Consider the following 12,752-nt stretch of genomic DNA (forward strand, 5'->3'; position numbering starts at 1 on the left):
AGTGATGAATTCTTCCAAATGAAAGGAAGGATGTGCTTATTCAAGAAAACTAGCTAGAGGATTGCTCTCAGAAAGATAGTGATGAATTCTTCCAAAAGGTTACAGTAAAATCACATTCACAACCTTGTTCATTACTGCACTATTCACCACAGACAAGTTATGGAAACAGCCAAGATGCCTTTTGGCAGAGGGATGGTTGGAGAAATTGTGTCATATATACTCAATTGGATTGCACCTATCCATTATGAGCACTGTTACATTATTTACAAAGAAAGTGATAGATCTAAAAATATGTTAAGTAAACGAAGTGAGAGCCAGACACACAAAGGACCCATGTTCTGTCACATATTTGGAAGCCAGACTTTTATGCAAGTTAAACAACAGTATTAACCAAAGTTTTCATTTTTCAGAGCAGTATTTAAAAGGTGTAATTTCTTATAAAATTGAACTTTTAATCTAACAAAATGAATACCAGGAAACTATCACTTGGAAGATGTGAAGGTAAGTCAAAAGGAAGGAATAAAGAGAGTTATGGAGGAAAAATGAAGACATAATATTCAATGCACATAATATAAAACTAGAAAAAATTAAAGTGGGGTGAGGTTTGGAAGGGTAGGGAAAAGTTATGTAAAGATCCATTATACTTAAAAAGTAATATATTGAATGGAAATTCCCATTTACACCTAGTAAAGATAATTAAAATATGATTAAAAACAATGGAGATATTTGATCTTAAACTGTGTTCTCTTAAACCATGAGTCAATATAATAGTTTCTTCCTCAGAAATTTTCTTTGCAGTTATTTTCCTCATAGTGACAGAAAAGTGATCAATGCAATGAATATCAATACATCACATTGCACATATAAAATCACAGTAAAAATGTTAGAATTCATCATATGATAAAATAACAGGTAGAATTTGCCAAATGCTAATCGATTGTTTTTCCAAGTACTTTACCTATGGTATATAATTTAATCCTCACAATAATTGCATAAAGTGGAACTCCTTACATTTTTAATTCTCAGATGATGATATTGAAGTCTTCAGAGTTGGAATTACTAGTACAGCATTGCACACATGGTGTTAGCCTGACGATCATCTCCCACTGTATCAATTAACCTCATTCTATTTTATGACTAAAATAACAGCACTTTGTCTACAAATAATAGGAAATTTCCCAGAATTATTGTTTTCACTTTCACAATATTTCACTTTATATTTGTTAGAAAATAGGGAACTGTAATATGAAAACTCAAAGTTCATAATCAATGCATACCTCCCTGGTGAAAGGAACTGCTAAAGTATAATATTCTTGATTTCTAGCTCAAAATAGTAGGAATTATATTTTATCCCTTCACTCAACACTGCACTGCCTGGGGACACTATCTCTGTTTAACACTGTCTTACTGAAAGAATGACCTGCCCAATTCCTGATGGAAACATTTTGCAGGTCTTATGGACTAATCATTTCCACATTGTAGCTCAACTAAGTTGTTTACCATTCAAGTATTTTGATTGCTTTTTATACCCAACATTTTGAGAGAAAGTTACTACTTTAAAATGCTATTAAAGCAAGACTGATATTAAAATCACCTTTGGCCCCAGAAAAATATTTTATCTTTCCTATACTCAAAAATGCACTCTGACCTATCATTAATGTTAGGAATGAGAGGATAAAAATCATAGACACCAAGACCTAAGTATGAATTAAAGACTCTCCAACTTGTGAATACTATTGGTTTAAAAAGACATAAAGGGCGGGAAGGTGGCTTAGTGGTAGAGTGCTTGCCTTGGATGCATGAAGCCCTGGGTTCGATTCTTTAGCAGCACACAAGCGTAAAGAAAAAAGCTGGAATTGACGCTGTGGCTCAAGTGGTAGAGCGCTAGACTGGAGCTGAAGAGCTGAGGGACAGTGCCCAGAGTCCAGGCCCCACTACCGTACCCCTCCCCCCCAAATAAAGACATCAATACTACCAATTTTTTCTTCACAATTTCTTATGATACTGAAGATTCAATTATAAACTATTAACACTTGAAAATAACTCATTTTCATGGGAGTAGAACACAAAACACAAGATTAATCCTAATCATATTAAAAGACATTTATTTATACTACAAATTCACTCATAACTACAAAGATTCTAAAAATAACTGAAGCACAGTGACACAAAAATTATTTAAATGCATCATCTACATTCAGAGGACTGTGCTAATAGAAAACAAAATTATACTAATAATTAGGTTACCCAATTCATTTACATTCTTTTAATCTATTTCTTTTAGTTTCGTAAAAACTGGCTTTTCATAAAATGATCCATAAAAAAGCCTATATACCCATTTACATTTTCAGATCTTAACAATATTTATTTCAGAAATGTCTTTAGCTGTATTTTCAATGAACTAAAATATTACTAAAATATTTAAATAAAATATTACTAAAAAACTAATAATTAGGTTACCCAATTCACTTACATACTTTTATTGTATTTCTTTTAGTTTCATAAAAACTGACTTTTCATAAAATGATCCATAAAAAAGCCTATATACGCACTTACATTTTCAGATCTTAACAATATTTATTTCAGGAATGTCTTTAGCTGTATAGTCAATGAACTAAAATATTACTAAAATATTTAAATGGTTTTCAGAAATTGCAAGACTCGCACTGGGATATTATTTATATTGGAAAAGATATTCGAAAAGCCTTATTTGTTAAAGTTGTGATCGTTACTCCCACAAAAGAACTACTACTGAAGAAACATTTGTATGTACAAAACAACTTCAAATGCATCCACAATTTGGAGATGACACATGTTTTTGTTTTTTTTAAATATATATCTAACAAGCATAGCCACAATACTAATTTTCAGTAAATATGATGCGATATTCAAACCTTAAAAATACGGGGTTTATTATCTTAGTGTGAATAGATATGATCTTACAAAGAAAGTTATTTTCAACAGACATCTGGAAAGAGTTTATCCACCTTGAGTTTCACAGAAAAAAACAGAGAGTAATACCTATTTGTTCAAGTTGGTCAAAATCACTCCATGAATATTTCTTAAAAATATAACCAATTTAAGAAGTCAAACACATATTTTGTACTGACAGTCATCTTACAGCAATAAATTACTACCTAATTATATGTGTATCTTTTTGCCTAACATATATTAAGAACTGAAAATGATTTCTTTTATCTAACTTACGTTGTAAATGCTTTGATTATGATTATGTTATTAACAAATAAAATGTACAGAAGGGTGGTTCCACTGAAATGACAGAACAGATCACTGATAAATAATAAAAACATTGCAACACAGTTCTTTTCAGCCTCACCCTGTTCATATTGGCAAGCAACATTGCAACAACACACACACACACACAAACACACACACACATAAACACACATGTGTGCACACGTACACACACATATACATGCATGCCAAATTCAGGGTTTATTGTACAAAAAGTTCAAATAAAATATTAGTGTTTAGGACAAATGATAATTTACCTTATTACAAAATGATACATAATCCAGTCACCATTGAAGTTACATTTCATCTGCCCCTCCACATGTTACCACTTAATTTATTTTAGGTAATTCTTTAACTAATTCATTCCTTCTTTAGTTAAATACTAATACTAGATCTTGAACTCAGGGCCTAGCTCTGTCCCAGAATTTGTTATGTTTTTGTTTTAGTTTTCTCAAGTCTAGCATTTTTTTGCTTGTACCACAGCTCCATTTGTAGCTTTTGCTGGTTACTTTCAAACCAGAATCTAATGGACTTTTTTCCTTGGTCTGGTTTCAAACCACAATCATCAGATTTCATCTTTCTGATTAGCTAGGAATAAAGACATGAGCCACCAGTGTGGATCCTACTTTTTCCTATACTTATCTATTGCACATACTTAGATAGCAATTTAATATTGAGAGTATAGAAGCAAGATCTATAGTGATTATATTTTTCTGTCAGAAATTCAAGTTAGTAATGTACCTTTCTTCTTAAGACCACACACAAAAAATACTTAAGAAGAAATCTGATGATGATGATGATGATGATGATGATGATGATGATGATGATGTGTGTGTGTGTGTGTGTGTGTGTGTGTGTGTGTGTGTGTCTGTACTGTTGCAATATGTTTCACATATAAGCACTGTGCAGGGGTGTCCAGATATTCACAGTAATTGCGTGAATATCTGCCTTGAGCTACCATCTCATGGACAATGTCTAAGTGTCCACTCTAGGCTTCCCGATGAATAGGGGTATACTCATCGTCATCCCTAGTATTCATAGGAGAGGCCTTTTTGGAAGGTAGTCTCCACACTGTAGTAAGCGGCAAGAAAAGCACTCTACCACTGAGCCATTTTCGAAGCCAAAGGATTAAGATTCTTGTTTGTAATTTGGTCAAAGCTATGTCTCTTTATGTACGCTACTAAAAATGTATTTACTAATTTCAAGTAAATACATAAATTCTATTTCCATCTCTTTTAACAAATAAAAAATAAAATTGTTTGCTTTGTAAATGGATCAGAAGAATGGAATTTTTGGCTAGCTAGGTCATTGCACATCTGTATCTCTCTTGCTCTCTCTTTCGTGATTCTCATAGACAATATGGTGGCTCCATAATTATCCTAATTTATTTTGCTTTTATATTTTTGGTTGCATAATTTCACTTTCTGCTCTATCATTTCCCAAATCAGCACACATAAACAGAACAACAGAAGTGGTTCTGTGGCTCATGTGGTAGAGCACTTGCCTTGATTTGAAGAGCTCAAGGACGGTGCCCAAGCCCAGAGTACAGGCCCCACAACTAATTTTTTAAAAAAAGAATCTAAATCCTTGATAATTCTTGGAACAGATCTGACTGAAATCAGTTGAATCACACTTTTCCTGCACAATGAAAGGAAAGGTCCAGGCTAGGAAAGCAGCTAGAGAAGGCAGGCAGATTGTATGTGTGACAAAACTTTGTGGAAAATGGTACAGAGGATTACTTACTGGAGATCCACTTGCACTGAAAGCATGATGCTGAACTATTGTTTGCTGATTCTGAACTATTGCTTTGATCATTATATTCTCCAAGAAGAAAAAATGAAATATAATTGATATCAAAGGACTACTAATACATGTGGTCTCCTCATTAAGCATCTTCAATCATCAAAATCACCTGAAGACAATAGATAGGCCTACTTTTCTTTTTTTGGTCCGGTCTTGGGGCCTGAACTCTGGCCTGGGCATTGTCCCTCAGCTCTTCAGCTCAAGGCTAGCGCTCTACCACTTGAGCCACAACCCCACTTCCGACTTTTTTCTTTTTGCTTATGTGGTGCTGAGGAATCGAACCCAGGCCCTCTGGCATGCAAGACAAGCGCTCTACCACTGAGCCACCTTCCCAGCCCAGGCCTACTTTTTTAGATGGAAACAAGTGTTTTTAAAAAAACAAGAATTTAGGTAGTCATACAAAGGACTTCTATTTTACTACTGAATTATACATTTTTTTCTAATGTTGGTTACCAATATATAATGGATCTATTAGAGAGCCGTTAAAGCTCATATATTGAATAGTAATTTCTCTTACACTATATCTTGGTATTTCCCAAATCATTTACGTAGTAGGTTTTGTTTCTTATTTTCTCCTTCCTAGAATAAGCTGCACATGAAGACACCACTGGCCCTCATTTTCAGTCTGTGCATTTGAATACGGAGGAAAATCTTTTCTCTGCTCTCTATCAATTACCTACTCTCCAGTTAGAATAATTTAAAATAGTAAAAATGGAAAAAGAGAAAATAAATCATGGTGAAAAAACATGCAGAAAATTCACCGGATTTTTCTGACCATTTCAACCAACGTGAACTATTGGGGAAATACATGGACACCTCATTCCCACTGGTACTCAAAGTCTCTGGTTAGGCAATTCTGATGAAGACAAGGAACAAGATGAAAACGTGAGGAAGGTATCAATTGCAAGAAAATAATGGAGAAGAACCCATGCAAATTTCTTCTTTGGGATGCTGAAATTAATCGGCTTACTACAGTGCCGAGACTATTTGCCAAAAAGGCCACTCATATGTATACTAGAAATGAGGTAAGTATATCCCTCTTCATCGGGAAGCCTAGAGTGGACATTTAGACATTGTCCATGAGTTGGTAGCTCAAGGCAGATATTCATGCAAGAATTCTGAATGGCTTGGCACCACTGCACAGTGAGTATATGTGGAATAATACCAGAATTGATTCTTTCGTACTTAATCATGATGCAGATACCAATCCCCAAACTATGGGCCTCTTGACCCCCTTAAAAATTGTTTCTTGGGATAGAAATAGCAAAGATACGCTGTATCTCCTTCTGTTGAAACATGATATGAAACCGGGATTGAAGAACAACTTGGAAGAAATTGCATTTGATATTGCCAAAAGCACAAGTATGTATCACTACCTATTTGAAGTTGTGGAAGGCTGTACAAATTGTTCTTCTACGTAGTAATGGTTTGGTTAAGTTTCTTAAATTTCAAAAGTGCCAGTCCATCCTTTGTGGCCCAACAAAATATTTTCATAATACAAAACAACAGCAATATCTTAATTTAAAAATTTATGGATTCCATGGTATTCTTCCACGTGAATTGCCTGACTTTGATGTCAAAATGTATTCAAGAGTTGTTTGTATGCATTTATAATGATTTCTGCATAGTTTGTGATTTTTTTTAATTTTATCTTATCTGTTGAAAAGAATAGTATAGAAATTAAAGATATTCCTGGTGCTTGTCTGAAAAAAGTATCTATGTTTGTATAAAGTCCATAATCTATTTCATTGTCTTCTAGATATAATACTTTGAAGTCTACATTGTTTTATAAAATATAGGTTCATTAATAAATGTGTCCTTTCAGATTACATTCCATATAGGAAAAGTTTAAGATTCCTTTTTCCTAAGTCCTTATATTATTTTATTTCTTTGGGATAAAAAGATAATGTTATCTAATTTCAAGTTTTGTAAAGGTTATGCTATGTAATGGCCTTTGAAAGTGAAGGTTTAATACACTGATGTCAAACTAACCTTTAATTCTATGAATTACAGGTTTTGTTACGCTTGTATTTTTGTAATCAACTTTTTCAAAACTGTTTTTCATTTCTTGCATTTTAAGAATGAAAAATATGGAATAATTCACAAATTTTCATACCATCCCTGTGCAAGTGCTATGTTAATCTCTGTATTGTTGTAATTTGTGTAGACTTGCTGCTGAAGCATGGAATATCCTCTTAATTTAAGTAGTTAACAATGTAACCTTTATACAGGCATATATCCTTGGTTGCCTATTTGTAACAAGGAACCTTTATTGTTCCTAAATATGCAATTGATCTTATTTCTATAAATTTCTATGTATAGCGGAAAAAATTTATATTGTTTGGTCGATTGCTCACATTTGCCATTTTTTGTCAATGACTATTTTGTCGTTTTCATTTTAAATTTGACCATATTTTGAAGCCTTTATAGCTAAGTCCAAAGGTAATGGCTTTTCAAGTACTTATTTATCAACTGAGTTAGCTTTGTGGAGCTAATGGATTCAAAGTAAGCCTTGCTTAAAAGCTACTTCTAAACTTCTGCAGGTTAAAATTTCTTAAATGAGGTCTCAGTGGTACAAATGTCTTTCTGACCCTTTACCCTTCTTCCATGTAGGAACAGACCAACCAGAATATCTTACCCTGACAGCATAGATTGTCTTACTGGAACAAAACTAATCTTAGTTACAAGGGTTCATAGAGAGATGAACACTTCAGACCTAATTGTTCAGAATAGAAGGTATTTTATCAAAATATAATTGTTAATTATTCCTATTATTTCAAAAGTAGCTAAAGCCAAGAAGGTGAAAAAATGTTCATATTCATGTTTACCTAATATCCTGGCCTGTCTACCATCCAACCAGGCAGGAACTTATACTAGTGACTTTCTATCACCAAATATTTCCATAGCTCCTGGAGAAGTCCATATGTTTTTCCTCGATATTAGGCCTTAAATTGGTAATGTTTTAATCAAAGTGTTTCCTCTTGCCTCCAGTCTGTAAATTTACAAGTGGTAAAGTTTTAGGTCTAACTCTACCAAAAACTGAGGCAGAGATAATGGAATAATACTTTAAAACAGAGTTGCCTTTGATACCCTAACCACAATGGAACATTGCTTAACAATGTCTTATATTATATATACTTATATATTTTATATTTATATTTGCTGATCTTAAATTTCACACAGTGAATCTTACTAGAATTCATTGATAATTTGACAAATAAATTGAAAATTATTCCCATAAATAGATTGGAACATAAATAATTAGGTTTACAAAATATATTAGAATATAAAAAGTATCAATGCAATGTCTTCGGTATAAACTTGTGATACCTTCTAAGTGTTCTTGGTCTTCTGAATTCACATAGTAAAAAAAAGAAAGCAGTATTGTTTTCCTCTAAGCTAGAAGAGATGTTACACTGCTGATATGTTTATTGTGTTAACTCGCTAGTCCCAAAGTTTTTTTTCCATATTTCTGAAGCGTTCTTACTGATTATACACAAATTTGGCTGATATGATGCCTAAAATCTATTATTCTTCTGCAGTACCCATGGGTCTGAGGATATCAGGTCCCAGTTACCTGCATCATCAGATAACATGGGCAAACCTTCTCACCCTGGCCCATGCAACATGCTAAGAGAAAGTAATTGAAGACCCCTCTCAATTTCTTATTTCCTATAATATTTCAGTGCCCCAATTCCTTGCAGGAATTAGCAGTAAGGAATTGTGAAATGTAAGGCAACTTAAAATGAAAGATGAGCTCACAAAATATGACAGAAAGTACTGTAGTTCAAACTTTCAATTTACAGATGACCAGGCCATATGAGTAAACAAAATCCCAAATGTCACAAGATTATTTTTAATACGCCTCTCCTAATGATGAATGGAAGATTTCAGTCCAGCATAAGTAGGCCAAAAAATAATTCCTGAATGTTAGATCCATAATTGTTCTACCAAGGCTAGGAAAACTTTACTTAGAGTTCAAATATAATTTCAAAAAACATTAATTTAGAAGACCCTTAGTACTTCAAAACACTGGTACTTCAGTAAAACTTGGTTCTGTAGTCTAAAAATGTTGTCATTCTCAAACCAATGATAACCTACATTTAATCTCTTGAAAGTATATTCCTTTTCAAATAAACTTTTTAAAATCATATTCACCAAAATAACACTTGACAAGTAGATAATAGTGACATTAAGTTTTTCAAGTGTAGGAATCAAGTTACAATAGAGTTGATTTGTTTACCCAGCACTAATGCCAAATAAGTTCAACCATTCATTAAAGTGTAGAAATAGTATCTCCCATCATTTGCAATGTTCAGTAGGTGCCTTCCAGAAATGTGTTAAATACATCAGCCTCCCATAATTCAAACCCAAATATTAGCTAATAAAGTAAATTTCATCATATAAAAAGGTACATTTTAAAAAGTCACTAATAGTTGCCTTATCATGTGTTGCCTTATCATATATTTTCCGTATCTGTCTAACATAGTAAGAAATAAGACTTTAAGTCTTGAATATGGGTACTGATCAGAGATGTGACAAACATAAAATCTGTCTTCTATTGCTATCATATTCCTTTACAGTAGTAAATTTTAGTTTTCTTCTTTTTCCAAAACTTATAGGTAGTAGAAAATATCATCCCATGTACAATAAAATAATCACACACCATTGTACAAAGCGATTTATAAAAACTGGTAGTTAGCTATAAATTCTAAGTGATTTTTAAACTTTCTTGTTGACTAAAGATTAATCTTCCAAAATGATGAGAATAAAATCATGTCTAGGTGCTTCACGTCTCCCGTCTTGCAAATTGTTATTGCAGATGAATGAATTATGGAAATATAAGCTGACATCATTTCAAGTATATGTGGGATTGAAACTCCATGGAATGTATATAAACCTTTCAAAGTATTAACAGACAGTTTAACAGAACGACTAACAGGAAGTTGAAACCAGAAAGGCATAATAGTAAAGACATAAAATGAATGAAAAATGGAACAAGGGGCAAGTACAGCTAGAATACTCAATGTACACATGTAATAAAGGAAGACCTAAATCGGCAATAAATCTTGGAGAAAGGGTTGGTTGAGAATCATAGAAGGAGTGACTCTGATCCAGGAGCACTGGACAATTAGGTGGAAATATTTAATTGTTACACAAATGCACAACCTTTTGAAATTCAGTTAAAAACACAACTACAAACAAAAACACACAAAAATCACAACCAAACAGCAATCCCTAGAGAGTATGTATAAGAGCTCACAAAATTTTAAGCAGTTAATGAAGGGCCGTCATGGGAAAAGCAAACAAACTGTTCAAAGAGGGCAGTTTGGGGTATGGGAGAATTTTGAACAGATTTAAATAGATTGTCAAATGTTATAAATCGTCTATATCTACTGCAAATATTTTCTTCTGTGAGTATTCTTTTTTTTAAGGGTGGGTCCAGTCGTGGGGCCTGAACTCTGGGCCTGGGCGCTGTCCCTCAGCTCTTCAGCTCAAGGCTAACGATCTACCACTTGAGCCACAGCTCCACTCCCGGCTATTTTCTTCTTGCTTATGTGATGCTAAGGAATCGAAGCTTGTGAAGATAGAATGGAAGAAACAAGGTCAAGAACCCATTACCCCACTGGAGAGAAAACAGTCCTCTATGTTTTTTCTCATCGTTCTTCACTACTCTTTCCTCATACTTTTATTTAAATCAAGTGATTTTGAATTACATCTTCCCTTCTTTTTCAGAGAATTACTGTTTAGTAATTAAATGTCAATTCACAAATTTTGATGTCTTTTTTCAAAAGAACTTTGAATTTAAATTCTATTGCAACCTTGTTTCACACAGTGAGAGTATATTCCTGGGTAAGGACAATTCTCAAGGGAATCTACAGGATTTACAGCAAGGTTTGTGAGGCTTGTTTGTTTACTGTGGAAATGAGCCATATTCACCCACATTGCTCCCTCTCAGCTAAGTCTCCACGGATTTCTTTGCATGAAAGCCTATTTTCCCAAACAATTATAAATGCTCTTAATAGGCTAAGTTGTTAAAAAGTTGGAACAATTAAAATTTACCTGTCATAAATTTTAAAAGTCTTTTGAAATTCCTTTATCAGAATCATGAATTCACCAATCATAATCCCGCATTTACCATCAAAAAGAGTTAACATGTTGTTTTCATGATATAGTATCCATGAAACTACTATTTTCCAGTGCCTTTGTTATGCATATATATGACCATATAAGCTGATACTGAGCAAAATGAACTCCAAGATATGGAAAGAGAAATATTTATTTGCGGTTGTTGTTTTTGATGTACTATGTGATTTTTATTTTCTTTGAGATTTTCCCCTATGGTTTATCCTCTGCTGTGTTTGATTTTGGTACCCTGTGTATTTTGTATACATTTACCTTAATTAGGGAAGGGAACAGGAACAAAAAAAATGGTGAGGCAAAGGAAAAAGAGCAAACCAATGAAATAGCAATTTTCACAAAACAATAAGTTGGAAATGGACATTACAACGTCTGAGGGGTATTGTGATGAAGGAAAAACTGTGAGAAAAATGAGAGAGGGGATAACAAGTTTGAAAAGTTATGTATTCAGTACCTTCCAATGGCTGTAACCCCAGTGCACATCACTTTCACATTAAAATTAAATTTAAAAAATAAGCTGATGAAATAAAATTTCACTGTTTTGATATAGTAAATATTATTCTTTATGTAATAACTTTTTAAAAATCAGTTATTATTTGGCATCTAATTTGAATTAATTACCTCTTCTTTATCAGAGGGTCATCAACTTGAATGATATCCAACTAGACAATTTTTTCACAATTTACTTGCCAATATTTTGGAAATAGAATAAATTTAGTACTTTCTTATACTAAAACAGAAAACAGTTTAATTCTATGGAAACCCATAACTTTTAAAAGTAAATAAGTTGTTAAGAGGACAGAATGTATGTGTTCTTCAAAATTCCTATGACTAATAACTACTCATTTTCAAATTCTGAATATTCCATACCTGAGAGATTCACAATATACCTGTTTGCATGTTACGTAATTCTGCAATAGATGCATTTTCCAATGGGGTGTTACAGACTGGGAAGTGAACAGAAAAAGAGCCACATTCTGATAAAGGATAAAACTATGAAACATGTAAGCAGTTGTTTGTCAGATTAAGCTATTATTTCATGACCGTCAATCACAAGATTTAAGTCATAAAGTCATCCTAGCCCACCAGTTTCCAATTTGTAGGGGGCATCTCAAAATTCCCTTAATTCACATCAAGAATAGATTATCTCCATTCTGAAAATACACTGCATCTCTGCTAATGTGATGCCCTCCGTGTTCTGGAAAGAACAACACTATAAACTGGGTTGCATCATTTTTCCTCCACTGGTATTCTTGGAAATATTATTTATATTTATACTTTTTTAAATATCATAGATAATCAGGATGCTAAGATTGTAAGATTACAGTTAAAAGCCTGTGAAGACTCAGGGTCTAGGTTGAAGGGGCAGAATGACGCAGGCTAGGGCCTCAGGATTATCTGAGGACTGTGTTTGAGCATTAGGAAAGCTCTTGGTATGCCGGGCTAGAGAGGGAAAATGTTCTCTCTCCCTATCTCAAAACACATACCACAGACTCCTGGGAGCTGAGGAAGTAGCTCTTCTGATTGCTTAAGCATAGTTGAACAGCTGGTCA

At 33.4% G+C, this 12,752-nt stretch overlaps 1 pseudogene; it reads right to left on the minus strand.

Annotated features, from left to right (window-relative positions):
• Positions 1 to 7,142: 7,142 nt before the first annotated feature.
• Positions 7,143 to 7,242, minus strand: LOC138818471 (U6 spliceosomal RNA; annotated as a pseudogene).
• Positions 7,243 to 12,752: the final 5,510 nt, after the last annotated feature.

The sequence above is a fragment of the Dipodomys merriami genome, unplaced genomic scaffold (genome assembly GCF_024711535.1).
Source record: "Dipodomys merriami isolate MVZ:Mamm:240054 unplaced genomic scaffold, mDipMer1.0.p SCAF_764, whole genome shotgun sequence".
In the NCBI taxonomy this organism is placed as follows: domain Eukaryota; kingdom Metazoa; phylum Chordata; class Mammalia; order Rodentia; family Heteromyidae; genus Dipodomys; species Dipodomys merriami.